The sequence below is a fragment of the Nematolebias whitei genome, chromosome 11 (genome assembly GCF_014905685.2).
Source record: "Nematolebias whitei isolate Nwh7 chromosome 11, NemWhi1, whole genome shotgun sequence".
NCBI lineage: Eukaryota > Metazoa > Chordata > Actinopteri > Cyprinodontiformes > Rivulidae > Nematolebias > Nematolebias whitei.
This window is the reverse complement of record NC_056508.1, coordinates 8,227,284-8,245,472: the sequence shown is the minus strand read 5'-3', so window position 1 is coordinate 8,245,472 and position 18,189 is coordinate 8,227,284.

The following is an 18,189-nucleotide window of genomic DNA, read 5'->3' as shown; positions in this document are numbered from 1 at the left end:
ATAAGGGCCACTCCACACACGTCGACTGGCATCTCTCCTTTCGAGATGATGACGGGTCGACAAATGACTCTCCCTCTACACCTGTTGTACCAACCAGGCGATGCTGCCATGGCAACAGCCTACACTACACAACAATACATGAAAGACTTGGAAAAACACCTTAAAAACACTTTTGCTTTCGCACAAAAAAACCTGGAAAAATCAGCTGAAGGACGCAAAGCGTACTACGACCAAAAGGCCTCTCACGAGGAACTCCAAGTGGGAGACAGGGTCTGGTACTACACGTTTGCCCCCACAACTGGGAGAAGAGAGTCCGGGACCGGAACTCTCGCCCGTAAACTGATGCCCAGATGGACTGGACCCCATCTGATAACAGACAAACTGTCTCCAGTTGTCTATCAGATAAAAATCAGCAAAGGCCAAAAAGAGCCAACTGTTAAATGGGTACATCGTAACCAGGTTAAACCACACAAGGTGTGCAAAGAAACAAACAAACGGGACAGCGTGACTGAATCTGATAACCAGGGTGAGGTGAAGCAGTGAAACGATGTTTCTAGTTGCTTAGTCACTACTCTTGTCGATGTTGAAACGTTGTTTAATTGGTTTTGGTTGTTCCTGAGGTAAGAATGAATTTTGTGTGTAAGTTTTAGTTGGAGACTGTAAAGGGTTTTAACTATGCCAACATGCAGTTCATTTGTTAAAATGTAATCTTTGCGGAGTCAATGTATATTATTGCTACCTTAAGTACCATAATCTACATTGGTCTCACAACGCTTAAGCCGAACCTACTCGAACAATTCTATTCGGGGGGATAGCTAATTCTTTTTGATGAGTCTCGCCATAGACTTCCAAAACATTTATGGGGAAACCAAACACCCAATCTCAAGTCGTTCGTCTAAAAGACAACAGACAATTTAACCAAACTATATTTTACCATGTAAGGCTAACTTAAACCAAGTTAGGAATGGAAAAATAGTTTGGAACACTCTTCTATAGGTATAAATCCCTATAGTTACCCTTTTCAGCATGTTCCACCCCTTAACTGGTAGCTGTAGCTGTTCCCAATCATAATAGCTTACACACCAGGTGCATATAGTTTAAGGCCTTATGTAAAATCCCCTTCATAAGCCCACCTTAAACCACATAATTGCATGTCACATTTGAACCAGAACGGCACAGACTGGACATCCACCCAGCAATGACCTTCGCTGGAGGAGACCTGCAATCCTGATGTTGGTCTCCACTCTTCATCCAGTGGCCGCATATTCAGTTCAATTCAAGGGAACCCCTCTGTATGCTGATCAATCAACACTTCCATTCGTTGTGGATTTACCGTTGTGGATTATATGTCTTTTTCCAATGGATTACAGACTCTGTTTCCAAGGGGTTAAAGCATTGCTACAATGGAATTACCAACAACATTATGGAATTACCATCAACACAATGGAATTACCAAAAACATTGTGGATTACATCCTTTGACTTTTGTTTTCCTTGCTGGATTACTTTTGACTTTTGTTTTCCTTGCTGGATTACTTTTGACTTTTGTTTTCCTTGCTGGATTACATCAAGACCAGGGACATTCGGAGGCGTAAGTTCATGTTGGAATTCATCCCCATGGACAGGCGATGATTTCCAAAGGGGGGACTGTAGTGAACTAAGCCTGAGGTCAAATCCTGACCTTAAGGACCTTATGGGACAGAAACTGTCATTTCATTGATTTGAATCCAGAAATACAGGTTGACCCATGCTGAGACTTTCTTTCTTGAATTGATCAAGTGAAAGAACACTCTCTTTTCTATTATCATTACTATTTTACAAATGTTTGATAATCAAAGTGTTTTAGTTCAAACCATTTTTAGATGATTGCAGTGAACTAATCATTTTTAATTAACTGTGAAACAGTAATAATGATTTTTAATCCTCATGCAAAGTGGAAATCATGTTGAGGTCTGTTACAGAGTAATTATGCATTTTCTGATTTTCTGTCTTTGAATGAGCAAGTGTAAGTTGGTCCAAGGTTGGAGTCAAACGCAAAACAAGTTGTTGGAACGAACTGTCATGTTTTCAAATCCTCTCAGACGTAAATAGAGAAGCTGGCACCTGTTTTCACCCAACTCGTCCAAACATTTCTCTCTCTGTCTCTAAAAACATTTTCAATCTGTTCCAAAACACTTTCTGTTTTTCTGACTCCTAGTGACCTCTTACGTCACAAAAACACACCCCTGTCTGGTCGATATTGACCAATCAGGAACCTCCCAAATGAACCGGAAGTAGAGCCCTTTAAATGTCGGTACTTCCTAGTTCAAACCAGTCGCTTCAGGCTCCGGCTTCAGTCGTTGCAGCTCCAGTGCTGGGAAACAGGAAAATCCCATGATCCAGAGCTCTTCCGAGTATTGTGGGATTATGACATCTTCCACCTCTGAGTGGAACTCTGACGGACTCCACTCATGTGAAGTCCACTCGTGAGGTGAACCGTGTCGGACGGAATACCGTCGCTACTTCGGACGATTCACAGCTGTTCCTACGGAGACGCTGAAAGGGTGCGTTAAATGGAACTCCGTCCCGTGGAGACGACATCTCCAGGTAAAAGAGTTGATTTATACCACCTAAGTGTACTGGGGAAGAAGCTGGGAACTCACCGTGTGTGATGTGTTTAAATCGTTTTTAAATAAATGACCCACTGTCGTTGGTGAGTCAAAGATAAACACGTTTCCGTCCACATTTTATTAAATTCAATGCACATTATATACAGTCCAGAAAAATGAAAGAATCCGTTTAATTTATGAATATATATCATGCATATGTTCATCTACATCTTGAAGGAAGACACGCACACACTTTGTTTAACATGACATTTGAATGCTTGATAGGAAATATAAAAAGGTATAAAAATATGAAATCCAACAATCCCTCTTTTGATCTCCCCATATTCATGGGAGATCACACCCTTTTGGATGTTTACAGATGGAAGTGATTAACACTGCCACCCCACCCAAACTTACTGCAACCCTCCAGGGGTCCTGGACCAGACCCATGGTTAAAACCCTTCAAACCCTGTAAAAAATACCAAATGAATAAACCTTTATAAAAATACAAAAAACACTACATCACTCCTAGTAAAAGATAAATACCCAACACACTAAAATAAGTAAAACTCCACCCTAATACCAAAATTGACCTCTTTTTAAACCACCTTTAAAATACCTCGTGGGATTTTAGAATGATTAAATGCCCAATTGAAAGGAGTAAAATTTTGAATAGTTAAGAGTTTCCAATTGAATCCACGACCCTTCTAAAAGCCCTGATTGTTCCTCAGAATGACTGAAAGAAAAGACAAGACACTCATGTTAAACAGGAAAAGACAAAACACTCAATTTAAACAGGACTATCTAGCAGGTCTTCGGTTCTTGAGCTTGCTGTGGGAGGCCTTGTTCGTCCACAAGGGTCCTTTTGGTGCTCGGCGGGATTCAGCCCGTGGAGATGTCTTCATACAAAGTCCTCAGAACCTTTATCAGTCTAATTAGACATTCTAAATGACGTGTGTGCATTGGGACAAAACTAAAATCAGTTTGACGCGTCTTCTGTTCTTCACGGTCAGGGCTGGGAATCTTCCTTCCTTCCCCGTTCCACCTGACTGACCGACTTAGACAGAGCGGAGACTTCTTCTCCAATGTTTGCTACTGCCTTTTTCCTACCAGGACAAAGGGGCAAAGAGTGAGCTCCCACGAAGGTCCTGTCACCTCCTCCAGGTCTAGTGGGGAGCTGTAGTCCTGATGTTCCAGCAGATCAGCCTCAATCTGGTCCAGCGATCGATCCAGCTCCTCTGTAGGGGTGCACTGGTTGTGGTCGTAACAGGTGTCACTCTCCTTCTGGAGACCGATGGCATGTGATGTTCTCTCCACCACCTGGTGGGGTCCTATCCCTCTTTTTAGCAGGACCCAGTCTGGTGTGGTGGTCCGTAGTCAGTCTCCTCGATCAGAGATTCTCCTTACTGATGAGAAAAGCTGGACACCAAAGCTTGTGAATTGTTAAACACCCTGTGTGGCCTTTTGATTATTTTATCTGTGGGATCCATGACCCATTTGTGGGCCTGAAAAAAAAAAACTGACTGTGGTTACTTCCTAGTGACCCTGATGGTCCTTATTGCTACTGCTAGTGTGTACTCTTCCACTTGACTGGATGTTCCCGCTGTTGACAAAATCCAGGACCCCCTCTGGACAGTTAATTCAGTTTGTTGTTGGACTGATAGATCTTTGCTTTGTTTCCATAGTGAAAAGTCATATTGCTTGGCTGACAATGTCTTTGTTGTTGTGTCAGTGGTGCTCGACTGACAGTTTCTTTGAAACGTCCCATTGGCCAGTTTCCCAGACCCAACTTCAGAGTCCACCTGACACATCTGGTATCTGATCCGGCACCCAGCACAAGAGGGTCATGATCAAAACTCAGATGGATGCTGTATGTATCTGAAGACTACCTGTATGTGTTCTGTGGGCCTAGCCAGACTCACCTCCCCAATCCACAGCTCTGTCTTGTCAGGCTGCTGAGAAGGAAAAATAAACAATCCAATTATTAAAAGTCTGATTCAACATTAATCCTCTGTTATCAACATTAATCATCTGTTAGCAAGTTATATTCTGGGACCACAGCGTTTACCTTCAGAGCCATTCTGGTATCCTGGATTGTACAACAGATGTTCTAACCGCTCAATTACATAAGAGTGAAAACCTTCATTAAACACTGCACAATCCAATTCTTTACGCCTACTGCATAAAATATTCCATTCAAAATAATGTCTTCAATCTTTTAGAATATGTGTTTTGACTCAACACCTGACAGTGAGGACCACTCTCAGGTCTACATTTTCCATTTAGACTTTGTAAAGGTTTAAGCAGCATGAGTATATGTAATCACTGCTTGTTATATAACAAATCTGCAAATTCTTCCATCTCATAACTATGCTTGTTCACTGCATCCTCAACAAAATTCTTCTAATTCAATTCAATTAAGACTGTCTACACTTCAAGACATCACAGAGACCATTAGCACTGCACAAAAACGTCTACATGCACCTTTGTTCACAAAGCGCAACTTCTTAAACTCACCATGTACTCATGTTGTTTTTTTTGTTGAATTTATAACCTGATTTTATTGTCAATTCCAATAAGAAATTCTGGCTAATCTGTTTACAATGTGTCATCCAGAAATGCTTAAACTTAATTTGACCTGTTTTATTTCTCCTTCTTTCGGCTTTTCCCTTTTCAGAAGTCGCCACAGCGAGTCATCCTCCTTCACTCCACTCTTTCCTATACACCCTATGTCCTCACTCCAACTACCTCCATGTCCTCTCCAACTGCATTCCTATACCTCCTCTTTGGCCTTTGTCAGACCTACTCCTCACTTCCTTCAGGACCACCCCTACTCCATTTCTCTTTCTATCCACACCCTGATAAAACAGTTTGAACCCAGCACCAATGCTGCGAGCCTTGCTGCTCTTCCACTTGGTCTCTTGGACACCTAAAACATCTACCTTCCTTCTCTGCATCATGTCAGCAGCTCTCTGTCAGCAGCTCTCTACCTTTGCATGTCTGTGCAGTACGTTTGTTGTCAATTTAGCTCTGTCCCTCGCCCGCTTAGTGAGTGGCTGTCTGCCATCTTCGTCTTCCCACACAGCGAGCTGTTCCAACAATACCTCCAGCTGACTCCCTCTGACTCCATCTCTCGTATAAATTTGGTTAATTACAGCTCGTACACGGGATGTCCCCCTCTGGCCCTCTGGCGTTGAGTTTCAAACCATTGCTGCAGATCAACTATTCCAGAGGTCACTGCCTCCTCCTTTACCTTTGACACTGATTGAACAGACAATTGTTCTTCGACCTTGCTCTCTTATCACCCTGTTTCTTGTCTGGCAGCCGACAACTGTGGTTTAATCAACTGCGTCCTCATATTGTCTAAGTCCGCCGCCTCTATATCTTTCTGTTTTTTTCCTATTTTAAACGATGTATTACATTTCTCTCCCAACGTTCAGTGACTGAAAATGGCGTTCAGATCTCCTCCTGCCAAGATCACCCCTAAAATGAGAGCATTAAAAATGTTCAGCCAACGACCTCCTCTCTGCTCACCCTTGTTTTACCTGGTCCAACATCTGACCACCTGTCAGGCTGCTTCCTAGCCTGCCTGATGATGTACCACCTCCAAGCACCTCCTGTCTCCTCCACTGTTCCCGTGAATGAACCCTTAATAAACAGTGTGGTTTGTTTGCCTATCGGACTACTGATATTCCTGACCTCACCCACGTTTGGTCTTCACTTGGTGTTTTCCACAACTCCCTGTCTGACAGTCTGTCCATCCATCACCTCGTTCCTTCTCACGCGGAATGTATTACAACGGAGTCCGTCTTCCTCCCTCTTTTCAGCTTTATTCAGCTTACTTCAATGTTTTTGTACTTCTACTGACTTATTTCTGCTAATTTCTGAACATTGTGCTCCTTTCAGCTAATGTTTGAAAGATTCAGATATTTCTGCTTACATTTCAGATACTATTTAGCTGTTTCATGCCAATATCAGCTAATTCCACCTTTCTATTAAATTAATCCAACTTTTACAGCCTAGTTCAGGAAAACCAAGCTCTACCCACTTACTTCTGGTAATTTAAGATTATTTCTGCTTGTTTTAGCTATTGGTCCGCTGGTTTTTAGCTAATTGCCTCTTTTTTAGATAATTCCCATATTTTGTGCGCATTTCTACTTATTTCATATTCAAAATTGTTCCCTATCTTTTAGATTGTTCACCATTATGCTCCTAACTCTCTGATATTGATCCTGTAGACTTTCCACAGGAGTCCTATGTTTCTCATTTATGAGTTCCACACCTGATGACAACGTTCACCCAATCAGGCATTCAAATCTTTTATTGTCATTCACTGCTGGCCCAGTTGTTACAAGACAACTACAAATCTGTGGTTTCAAAAAACTCAGAGTCCAGACTTGTCTCTGCCTTATACAACAGCGCCCCCTTTCGGTCAGGATATGGAAGCTCCACACACCAACTATCTGAACAGAGACAGACAGAAAAAAAGAGAAAAAACTAACCCTTCGCTTCGCCCCCACACACAGACTCACTCACTCCCCCCTCTTTTTTTTTTTTGTTTTGTCTCCCTCAACCCGCCGGCCTTGAAGCCTTCACACAACATACAAAACACGGCACAAACAAAAGTTATTACAACGTCCTAAAACTAATGTGGTCGCTTACCACATGAAATTTGGCAAATCTACCTAGAAGTCCCCGACTTCACATTTCCCTTTGTTCTAAATTTAAAATGGCGTCAATTTAGTGGGCAGTCAACACTCCACAACGCAGAACACACACGTAGCTACGAGTCCCAGACTCACTTTCCGTCCATTTCGTCAAAGGGACGGCTTGCACGCCACCACCGCTGATAAGGGAAATGTTGTTCACGTCCGATGTGAACTCCGGCAGGTCCCTGACCACCCTCCGGCACGAGTCCAACCCGTGAAACTAACTAATACACTACTTAAACATCAAAGAAAGTGTTCGGCGCTTATGCCCCTTTTCCACTGTCACAGTGCGGATCAGATCAGTTCGGGTTGGTTCAAATCGGTTCGGGTCTGTTGCGTTTCCATGTACATTTCTGGACCAGCTCTGTAGGCGGGGACTAGAATCCAACTGGTCTTACCACCTGGTGGCGGTAGTGCTCCCTTAAGCTACTTACTAGCCACCACTAAACGTATTAGAAGAAGAACACCCTGAAGGCTTTGTCACACGATGTTGTGGAAGAGATGTCATGCTCTAATGGAGCTGTAACTTTTAAACCTGATTCATAATCCTACCTTACTGCCTTCCTGCCTGCTTTAAACCCATATGTTTTTCATTTTAGTTTAGATTTTTACAGTAAAGATGTATTAAAAATATCTTCACATTTATTATTTACAGATATGCACAAGGTTCAAGTTAAAATTGCAAAACATCACACTGTGCTGTAATCTTTGAAACTGCTTTTACAACAAGATACAGACTTGAAAACAATTAGATTAAATTTTGTCCTTGAATTTTAAAGATTTGTCTTTCATTAAATTAAAACATAAATGTATTACTTATTAATCTAAAAAAGTTAAGTCTGGTCCTCTGGACATTCAAAAAACAAAACTAACAAAAAACATTTAGTTTATTTATTATAAACTGTATTGTTTGTTTTGTGAATGTCCAGAGGACCAGACTTAACTTTTTAGATTTTTCTACCTGGATTATTGAGCAGCATCAGGATATTACTTAATAAATATTCAGTTGGTCTGTGAACACCATAGGGTCCTAGAAGAGTTGAAGAGGTGGATGTTGATGTCTGTGCCTCCCTGGTGAAGATGCTGCTCCCACAACCCTGAAGCAGAAGATGATGGATGGATGGATGGATGGATGGATGGATGGATGGATGGATGGATGGACGGATGGTGAAGGAGGAGACCATCAAACACAGCAGGAGTGGTCAGTTCAGGTGAACTCCTGCCTGTTTGCTTCAGATCAGCTGTTCAAATCTCTGCAGGTTCAAATAAAAGGTGCACCAGGACTTTCAGCTGAATCTCTCAGGCCACAGTTGTACGGCTGATAAACGATAACTGCTAAAAGATAACTGATAACTGTCCTTTCTGAATTTTTGACTGTTTTTGTCTCACTTCATCCTAGAACAAAACATTTATAACATAATAACAGTTGAGCAGATTCTGGTAATCTTTTCTTAGGATCCATTAAAGATCAAATGCAATTGGAAATTCTTCTCAACTTCCAGTATGAATTTAAACAAACACTATATGAACTCTACATTGTAAAATTTGTTTAGGAAATTTAATGTTCAAGGACACCGCTTAAGAAAAAAATTGTTTAATAGGAAAAGTAAAAAGTGAAAAATGTAGAAAAATAAAAACTACTGCGTCCAACTAATGATTGTGTATCTGTGTGTCCCTTGTCTCACGGGCTTCATCCAGAAGAAGACACAAGTGTTGTTCCTGCTGTGTCCGCTTCAGTTCTTCATGTTCATCCAGTGATGAAATAAGACTTTTCTTTACTGGACTCTTTTCTCTTTCTCTTGACTAGAAAGAAGAAAAAGGTGGTTAATTCAAGCTACATACTGTTTTTGAATAAATGCATAAAACAAAGAAAGGTGCTGCTAACAGCTATAATAGATATATTAATAATAAGAAACTGATCAAATAAGAAAATGAAAAATAAATTGATTTAAAAATAATGAAAATGATAATAATGGATATATGAATCAGAAAGTATTGTACAGATGCAGATATTCTTTGTCATTCGCACCACATGTGGGACATGTGGTGGATCAAAATTATGTTCACAGGGTCCCAGTTACACCCAACAATAAAATGTAAAAGAAAAACAGTAATAAGATCTAAAGACATGAACTAAGAAAAACATCAACTAAAAATATGATAAGCTCTAATAGCATAAAAACATTAAACACAATACGCTAACAGCAGCACGGACATGAGTCTGTGTGAACAGATGAGCATGCATGAACACAGCAACATGAAACTGATCAGCAGCAACATGATGTGATTCTTCACAGTGTTATATATTCATAAGGCTGCACAAACTCAAGTTCATGTTGCTGTTTGACGTATTGTTTTGATTGTTTACTGCTATTAGTGCTTAGTGTTTTATTAGTAGATGTTTTTTAGTTGATATTTTTCTTAATTCATATCTTAGATCTTATTACTGTTTTTCTTTTACATTTTGTTGTCTGTAGCTGGGACCCTGTGTACAAAGTACATAATTTCATCCCAATTCAGTATTTATTCAACATTTTAGTTTTTTACTTAAAAAATAAAATAAATCAAGTCCTTATCCGCACAAATAAAGTGATGTGGAACATGTTGCATCTGTTCTTACCGAGCACAGAAGCTGCAGCGTTGTGCTGCTCTGTGAGGTGCAGCTGGGCTGTGATGGAGCTCTGTCAGGTGCAGACTCCTCTGATGGAGCTCTGTCAGGTGCAGACTCCTCTGATGGAGCAGGAGCCGGGAGGCTTGGAGGGTTTAATGTGGAGTTTAGAGACGAACCATCACGTGCTGAAATACGTTCTGGATAAAATACAGTGAGAAACGGGACCGGAGGACAGTTAGCGTTTATGCAAATTAGCTTAGCATCGTAGCACCGACGTTGTCCTATTATGGCGTCAGCCTCTTTTGTTAGTTAAAAATATGTTCAGAACCGATGGGATGAGTCACTTAAAATGTGTTTAAAGTTAGAAAACACTCACCATCTTCTATAAATGGTTCAAGTAGAGCAGTGGCCTCGTCCAAACCACCCTGCAATCCTCCATCTAGCTCGCTTTGACTTTTTTCGTCGGCCACCAAGCACAACAACACCTGCACTTCTGCATTTGACCACAGCTTTGATATTATTGTTGTTGTATAGCTTCAAAATACTAAAAGATACGCTCCTCGTGTTATCGCTAATGGAAAGCGGTAGAGAAAAAATGGTGGATCGGGATGTTTGGAAAGACTCCACAGACTCCTCCCCCCGACCAATCAGTGACCGACAGGGTTTCTGACGTCACGGCGCGGCTCGCTTGGACCCCTTGAGAAGCCGGGCCAGAATTTAGCGAGGCGAGCCGGTCACAGGAACAGTGGAAAGACCTCAAACGCGCGTCAAGCCGGAAATATCCTACCCGCGCCGTGACAGTGGAAAAGGGGCATTAGACTCTCTGAATATCGTAACCCACTTCGTCAGAATTAACACGAATCATCATAAGTTAGCTTAAATAACCATCTTTATTTCCGGAGATGGCTGCATACACACCCACAGAGGAATTTGAATTTGGTTTGAATTTGGTTTATGGCCGAATAGCCAGTACTTCGGACCCCGTAAGGTCTATACAGGTAACCAGCTCACCTAAAATTATCGGGCCCAGTTCTCCTCTGCGTGTGCACCGCAAACAACCTCGATCCAATTCAGTCTAGGCCAGTCTCGCCGCACGTCGGGGTCACCATCTGTTGTGGTAGTCACGTCGTGTTCAAGACAGCTGAGACCACGCCTTGGTATAAAATATTTATTTGACAAACAGGAGTTACAGATATTCAGAGACAAACATGAACATTTGTAAAATATATGCTTATATTGGAGCATTAAAGAACGAACCCTCTCGGTCTGTGCTCTCCCGGAAATGCTCGCTGGGCGTGTGTTATTTCTGGCTTTTATCAAAGTTTGAGAAGGCTAGCTTTCTGATTGGTTCTGAGGTTGCTATGGTTACGGGTCTAGCCCGCCCCATCAAGGACGTTAATGTCTACTTCCAGATAAGAAGTTTTTAAGACTCACTGAAATCGGTTCTTTGTTTAAAGTTAACTTGCTATTATACCTTAGGGATACAAAATGATTTGTGTCAAAATTGTTTATAGGAATAATTAATAACTATTAATTATTACCTACCTCATGTTTGTAGTGAACTAAGCCTCAGGTCAAAACCTGACCCTGAGGACCTTCATGGGACAGGAACTGTTATTTCACTGATTTGAGTCCAGAAATACAATTAAGCTCATCCAGAGACTTTCTAAGCGTGTCCTGCACTAATCAATTGAAAGAACACTCTCTTTTTATTGTCATTACTATTTTTACAAATGTCTTGATAATCCAAAAGTGTGTTTAGTTCAAATCATTTTAAATGTTGAAGTGAACTACTCATTTTAAATCAACTGTGAAACAGTATTAATGATTTTTTAATCCTCATTCAAAGTAGAAATCAAGTTAATGTCTGTTACAGAGTAATTATGCATTTTTGATCTTCTGTCTGAAATGAGAAGGAGTGATGTCAGTCAAAAGTCGGAGACAGTCGCAAACAAGTTTATTGGAACGAACTGTCATGTTTTTAAACCCTCTCAGACAGAAACGGAGAAGCTGGCACCTGTGGTCTGTCATCTCGCCTAAACTTTTCTCTGTCTGTTCCAAAAACATTTCTCTGTCTGTTCCAAAAACATCTCACTGTTTTTCTGACTTGTAGTAACCTCTTACATCACTAAAACCACACCCCTGTTGGTTCTTTCAACCAATCAGGATTTCCCAAAAAGGGACCGGAAGCGAACTCTTTAAAAAGTCGACACTTCCTAGTTCCAGTCAGTTCAAAGTTCTGGGGAAGAACAGAAGTTCTGGGAGCAGAACCGAACGAAAGTTCTGAAGGGCTGGAGTTAGTTGGGAGTTCTTCCGAGTCTCATGGGGATTATGGAATCTTCCACATCTGAGTGGAACTCTGACGGGCTCACAGCTCATGCGAGTCCACCCGGGAGGTGAGCGTGCTGTTGAACGAAGTACCGTCACTACTCCGGACGTTTCTCAGCTGTCCTACGGAGACGCTGAAATGGTAACGTTGAAAGAGAACTCTACACCGAAGCTGAGATATCTTCTGCAAGGTAAAGAGTCGATTTCCACTACCGAAGTGTACCGATGGGAGCTGGGTCAAAAGGAGGGTGCCGTTCGTTATCAACACACTTTTCCCTCATCCATTTTCTTTCCATTTAAACTCCTTCATTTTCCCATCTTTAAACTTCTATCTTGCCAGTAATTAATCCAGATATCTTCAGAAATGTCTGTTGTTTCAAAAGCTGCAAGTGAGATATCATGGCCGTATGGTTTCTCATTGCAAAGCTCATTAATTAAGCTGTGTTAATTGTAATCAATCTGCCAATTAATGTAAATGTGTGATGTGTTTTAAATCGTTTAAAATAAACGACCCACTATTGTTGGTGAGTCAGAAATTTAACCACGTCTCTGTCCACATTTACTCCACAAAGCACGATATGACTTAGTCCAGAAAAATGAAAGAATCCGTTTAAATGAAGGATAATATCAGACGCATATTATCTCATTACATGTTTGTGTTCTTAATTGATAAATCATATTATAATTATGTTTCAGTTCAGTTGAAGCCACCCTGCCCCCTCCTGCAGCTGTGGCCTTCTATAGTCAACCCACATGAAGTGTTTTCCTTGAAGAGTGAAGATTAAAACCTGTGTCAAACAGTGATTAAAATGACTAAACGTTAATTCTTATTAACGGAAGGACCTGAGAGTTTTAATTAGTCTACCTGTAATCTATCATACAAATGTTTGTTCAGTTAACAGAAGGAACACTCTTCTCTCCTGAGTAGTCAGTATCTTACCTGCTCCCTGGCTTGTTTTGATTGCTTGTAATATATCAAATGCGAACTTGTAAAATTATCCTTAGCTAATGTGAGATTATATTTAAAGGTAAAATAGTTAGAAAAGTAAACATTTTCTATAAATATAGTTCAACTCTTGAAGAAAGACACGCACACACTTTGTATAACATGACATTTGAATGCTTGATAGGAAATATAAAAAGGTATAAAAATATGAAATCTAACAGTGGCCAGAACTGCGGTGAATGGGATCACTGTCTCGGACGAGCCACATAGCCTACCACAGGTATTGGCTGCAGGGTGCATGGAAACAGAAAGCACCTGCAAAGTCATCTGGGCCTCGGCTCTGAACTCGGCGCCCTATCGGCCAAGGGGAGCTATCCCACCACAAGCCTCGTACTACCTGGTGGTAGCCAACTTGTGGGAGAACCTCCACAATGCAACCAGGTTTGTGGCATTCCATCTGTACATGGGATTACCCCTGGTCCATGGCCCATCCTTTGGGGTTACGCAGGGATCATCAGAACCTCTGCCCCCGAAATCACTGGCCGCTTTAGGGGCAGACCTGGGAGCCACTCCACCACTTGGTCCGACTCCCGCGATGACAGCAATTCAAGATCAGAATGCCAACCCACCTAGTATCCATCTGGCACAAACTCTGATAACGATGACCCAGCATCAAATACCAACTGGTACTTCATCTAACTCACCAACTACAAGGGCCCAGCCTGAGAACGAGCCCATGGATGTAAGGGCAGCATCTCCTGGACCACCCCTTCTCTCCCTAGAGTGCCCAGAACTGTATCAATTGGAAACCTACCTTGATCGTTTCGTGAGCACTGAAGTTGGCCCACCTAGACTGACCAACTCCACGAGCGCTGCTCCGTATGATTCTACCAGCCCTGAAGAATCCAACCCACTAAGCCTGATAACCCCGGATGAAACATATCTAGACCCAACTCATCCTGATGGGCCAGTAACTGCCCCTCGACAATTGACGTAAGAACAACCACAGTTGAGGTCATTCTCAACTGACTCAATGGATTGTGGGTTGACCTCTCTCCACACAGTGAGCATCCCAACTCCGCCAAACTTACCGCCTACATTTGTCAGACAATACAAGATTCCCCTGGCAGCACATCAACCTGTCAAGGAAATCATTGATGACCTTTAAGATAAAGGCATAATCAGACATTGTAATAGCACCTACTCTGCACCTTTATGGCCAGTTTTAAAACCAAATGGTAAGTGGAGACTTACCATAGACTACAGAAAGCTAAACAAACAAGTTCCTTTATCTAGGTGGCCAATGACCCAGATCCAACAGGAACTGCCCAAGGTCACCGATGGTAAGTACTTTTCCACCCTCGACATCATCTCTGGTTTTTGGACCATTCCTGTGCGTGCCGAGGACCAACACAAACTAGCTTTCACTTTTGGTAGCTGACAATACACCTTCACCAGGTGCCCCTTTGGCTATGCTAACTCACCAGCTGAGTTCAACATCTTTTTGAACAAAGCATGTCCAGATGCCCACGACCGTGGGACACTGATCTACGTGGACGATGTCCTTTTGAGGCAGCCAACACTGGACTTACACTTGGCTGAGATCGACCACATTCTGAATCAACTGACTACTGCTGGTGCTAAAATCTCTCTGTCAAAATGCCAGTGGTGCAGGACCAAGGTGGACTACGTTGGCCTACTAGTAGGTCCAGACGGAGTACAACCACAGTTGACTCGCACCCAGGGCCTAGACAATCTCAAAGTCCCCACCAATCTCATAGAACTACAAAGTTTTCTGGGCGTGTGTAACTACTCACGCCAATTCATAGAGAACTACGCAGACCTTGCGAAACCACTGACTGAACTCTTAAAGAAAGATGTCCCATTTGTCTGGACTGATAACCAACAGCAGGCAATGAACGCTCTCAGGGACAGACTCAAGTCAGCCCCATGTCTAGTCTATCCAGACTACAACAAAGAGTTTCACCTGGAAGTGGGCTTTTCAGCTCACTGCATGAGTGCAGGTCTGTACCAGATGCACGACAAAGACAAGAGTGTGGTGGCCTACGCCAGTAAGACAATGGCAGGCCCCGAATTAAAGTTCTCAGACTGTGAGAAAGCTCTATTGACCACTGTGTGGGCAGTTAAACACTTCTCCAGTTACATCGGTGGACAAAAAATCATTGTTGAAACACAACACCAGCCAGTAACTTTCCTGAATAGCCAACGCATCAGAGATGATGTGGTGACAAACTCACGGGTAGCCACGTGGCTCATGGCGCTTCAAAGTTTTGACCTAGACATCCGCTACGGACAAAACAAGAAGTCACATTTGGGCACTGACCTGGCACTCTGCCAGGTATGTACACAAGCTGTACCAGCCACCCATCCGCCAGCTGCAGAAAAACCCTCAGTAAGTGATGACCCGAATCACCACTACTTTGATAGCAATATCTACAAAGATATGGCAACATTGATGGATGCTCATTCCACCACGAACAAACCTGCAAATCAGGTGTGGGAGGGATCCTCCTCCAAGACCAACAAGAGGTCACTTTTAGCTATAAATTAGGCTCTCAGAGTTCTCAGTACGCTGAGATAGCAGGAATCCTAATAGCTCTCCAGATGGCAGTGGAACGCTCCATCCAAACGCTAGTCATCTGCACAGACTCTCTTTACGCTCGACTTAGTTTTTTGTGTCATCTCGCTCTGTGGAAACAGAACGGCTTTCTCACAAGCAACAAGAAAGTGGTCAAACACAAAGAGCTTTTCATGGCATGTGATCACTTGGTGACATCACATGACCTACAGGTCTACTGGAAAAAGGTTCCAGGACATTCAAGAGTCCTAGGCGATGACAAGCGGTATAATGAACTCGCAGACTTCCTAGCCAAGGACGGAGCCGTGGACGGTCCTCCGTGGTCCTTTGACCCCTCCTGGCTGCTCGCAACTCTGGCAGTACAACCTACAGCCGACAGAAAGATGAGGAACTCGTGAAAAATGTATGAAATATCCAGCATATGACATACTACATTCCCAAAAGCAAAATCACAGAATGAACGTAACAGAGCTGCTCCAACATGCAGCCACCTTGAGCGCCGCAATTCTAGAACATAACAGGTATGAAATGCTTCAAAACGTTGGTCACGGCACATTCAAAAGGAAAGACCGACATCAATGGCCTCTGTGAGTATACTTTTTAAGAAGAATCTGTCCGTACTGGAAGAACTCGTACTGTATCCGTCATCCTCGCAATGAGAACACTTAAGGGCCCTGCATATTCTATCCGAAGCAGCAAAATCGGTTCATTGATTCACTGACGCAGTTGCGTGATGAAAATCGAGTCATTTTGTTCTCAGAACAGTTTCGCCCGCCCCTTCTCGACACAAGACCCGGCCACAACTTTTTCCTCACAGGTGTACGTACCAAGTATTGTGTGATTGGTCAGAAGTTTGTGGGCGTGCTCGTCAATGCAGAAATGCGTTCAAACATTCAGCTGTATGAATCTTCAAGCACACCAAATTATTAAAATGGCCAATAATTCCTGGATGGAGATCGTAAAACCATCCCTTTGAAACTAGATTCTGATTTAGTTAATAAACCAGTTACAAACCATCAAAAATTCACATCTTCAACAAAAGCCTGTGTCAGAAATGTGTCTAGGCCTGAAACTGTTCATTGAGTAATTCAAATAGTACAATTACAAATGAACTCTTGAGGCAAAGATCTTTGATGCAACGTTTCATGAACCCTAAATGACTGCTGTCCTGTTGTCACTGCGTTTCACAAAAACTGGTATTTCTTCACATTATAAACAATGGAGGAAGATGAAAGATGAACCTAAATTCAAAATCAAAAGACCCAAACTGCTAAGAGTTTGGGAGCAGTCAAAAGTCAAAATATTTTACACAGCGTCTCTATTGCCCAACTTACTTTTTTAACATAACAGTTTAAGTCCAACAGCACATTGTAGAGACAGACTGATGCTTTTCTGATTAAACATGGAGACAATTAATCTTTACAATGAGCCCAACAAGCAGATGCAGCATCCCGAGTCATCATGCAGAAACGAGAGTAAAAAATGGTGAAAATATAAAACAGGGCAGTATCTATGCCAACAACAGATGGAACAGTCCAGTGGCTCTCTTTATGCATGTGTTTACACAAACTGAGAGGGAACAAAGTCACTGACATTTAAAAGAATCTCAAGCTGTTGAACTCTTAATTTCTAAAGGAGAGGAAGTATAATTTCTCAGTTATGTCGAGGAGCTCTCCTGAAACGGAGTCAAAAAATATATCCAGAAAAAACAGACAAACCATTTAGAAATGTCAATGGACATACTCAGGAAAGTCAAATGGAATTGAAGGTTATTTTTCCCCATCATTCCAAAATCTGTCTCGCCTTGTAACAATAAAAACTACACCAGACTGTCATTAACATCCAAACCTCTGAGCCCTGGACAAAGGAATGCAAGTTCAATGTGGTCGTTTGCCATTTATGGTGTAAAAATGAAAATGGTTATCAATAAACAAATAGGAAATTGTCGATTTTTTTTGTGTTTTTTTATTATGTGGTGTGTACACAAGAATGACTGACAGCAGAGAGGTGCCATTATTTTTACAAATATGTCAGGGGCTTTCTGAGAGAGAAAAACTGAGAACCACTGACATATGCCAAGTGTGTCCAAATACTTGATTAATTATTGAAATAATTGGTAGAATACTCAATATTAAATGACCACTTCCTTAGGAGTATATTTACATCCCTCCCCTGCTTTACACACCAACACAGACCTGTTTAGCTTGTGTAGTTTTGTAAATCATACTAATGTAGCGCCCATACCATGTAGCTAAAGAGTTAATCACTAGGTTAGATTGAAATGTAGTACATTGGTCGGGGCCCCTGGAATGTTATTTTAAAGATCGCCGTACTAACAGCTTACAGGAGATACAAGTTACTATTTATATTTAATTTAATGGCGGTGCCTCCACTTAGCAGGGAATTATG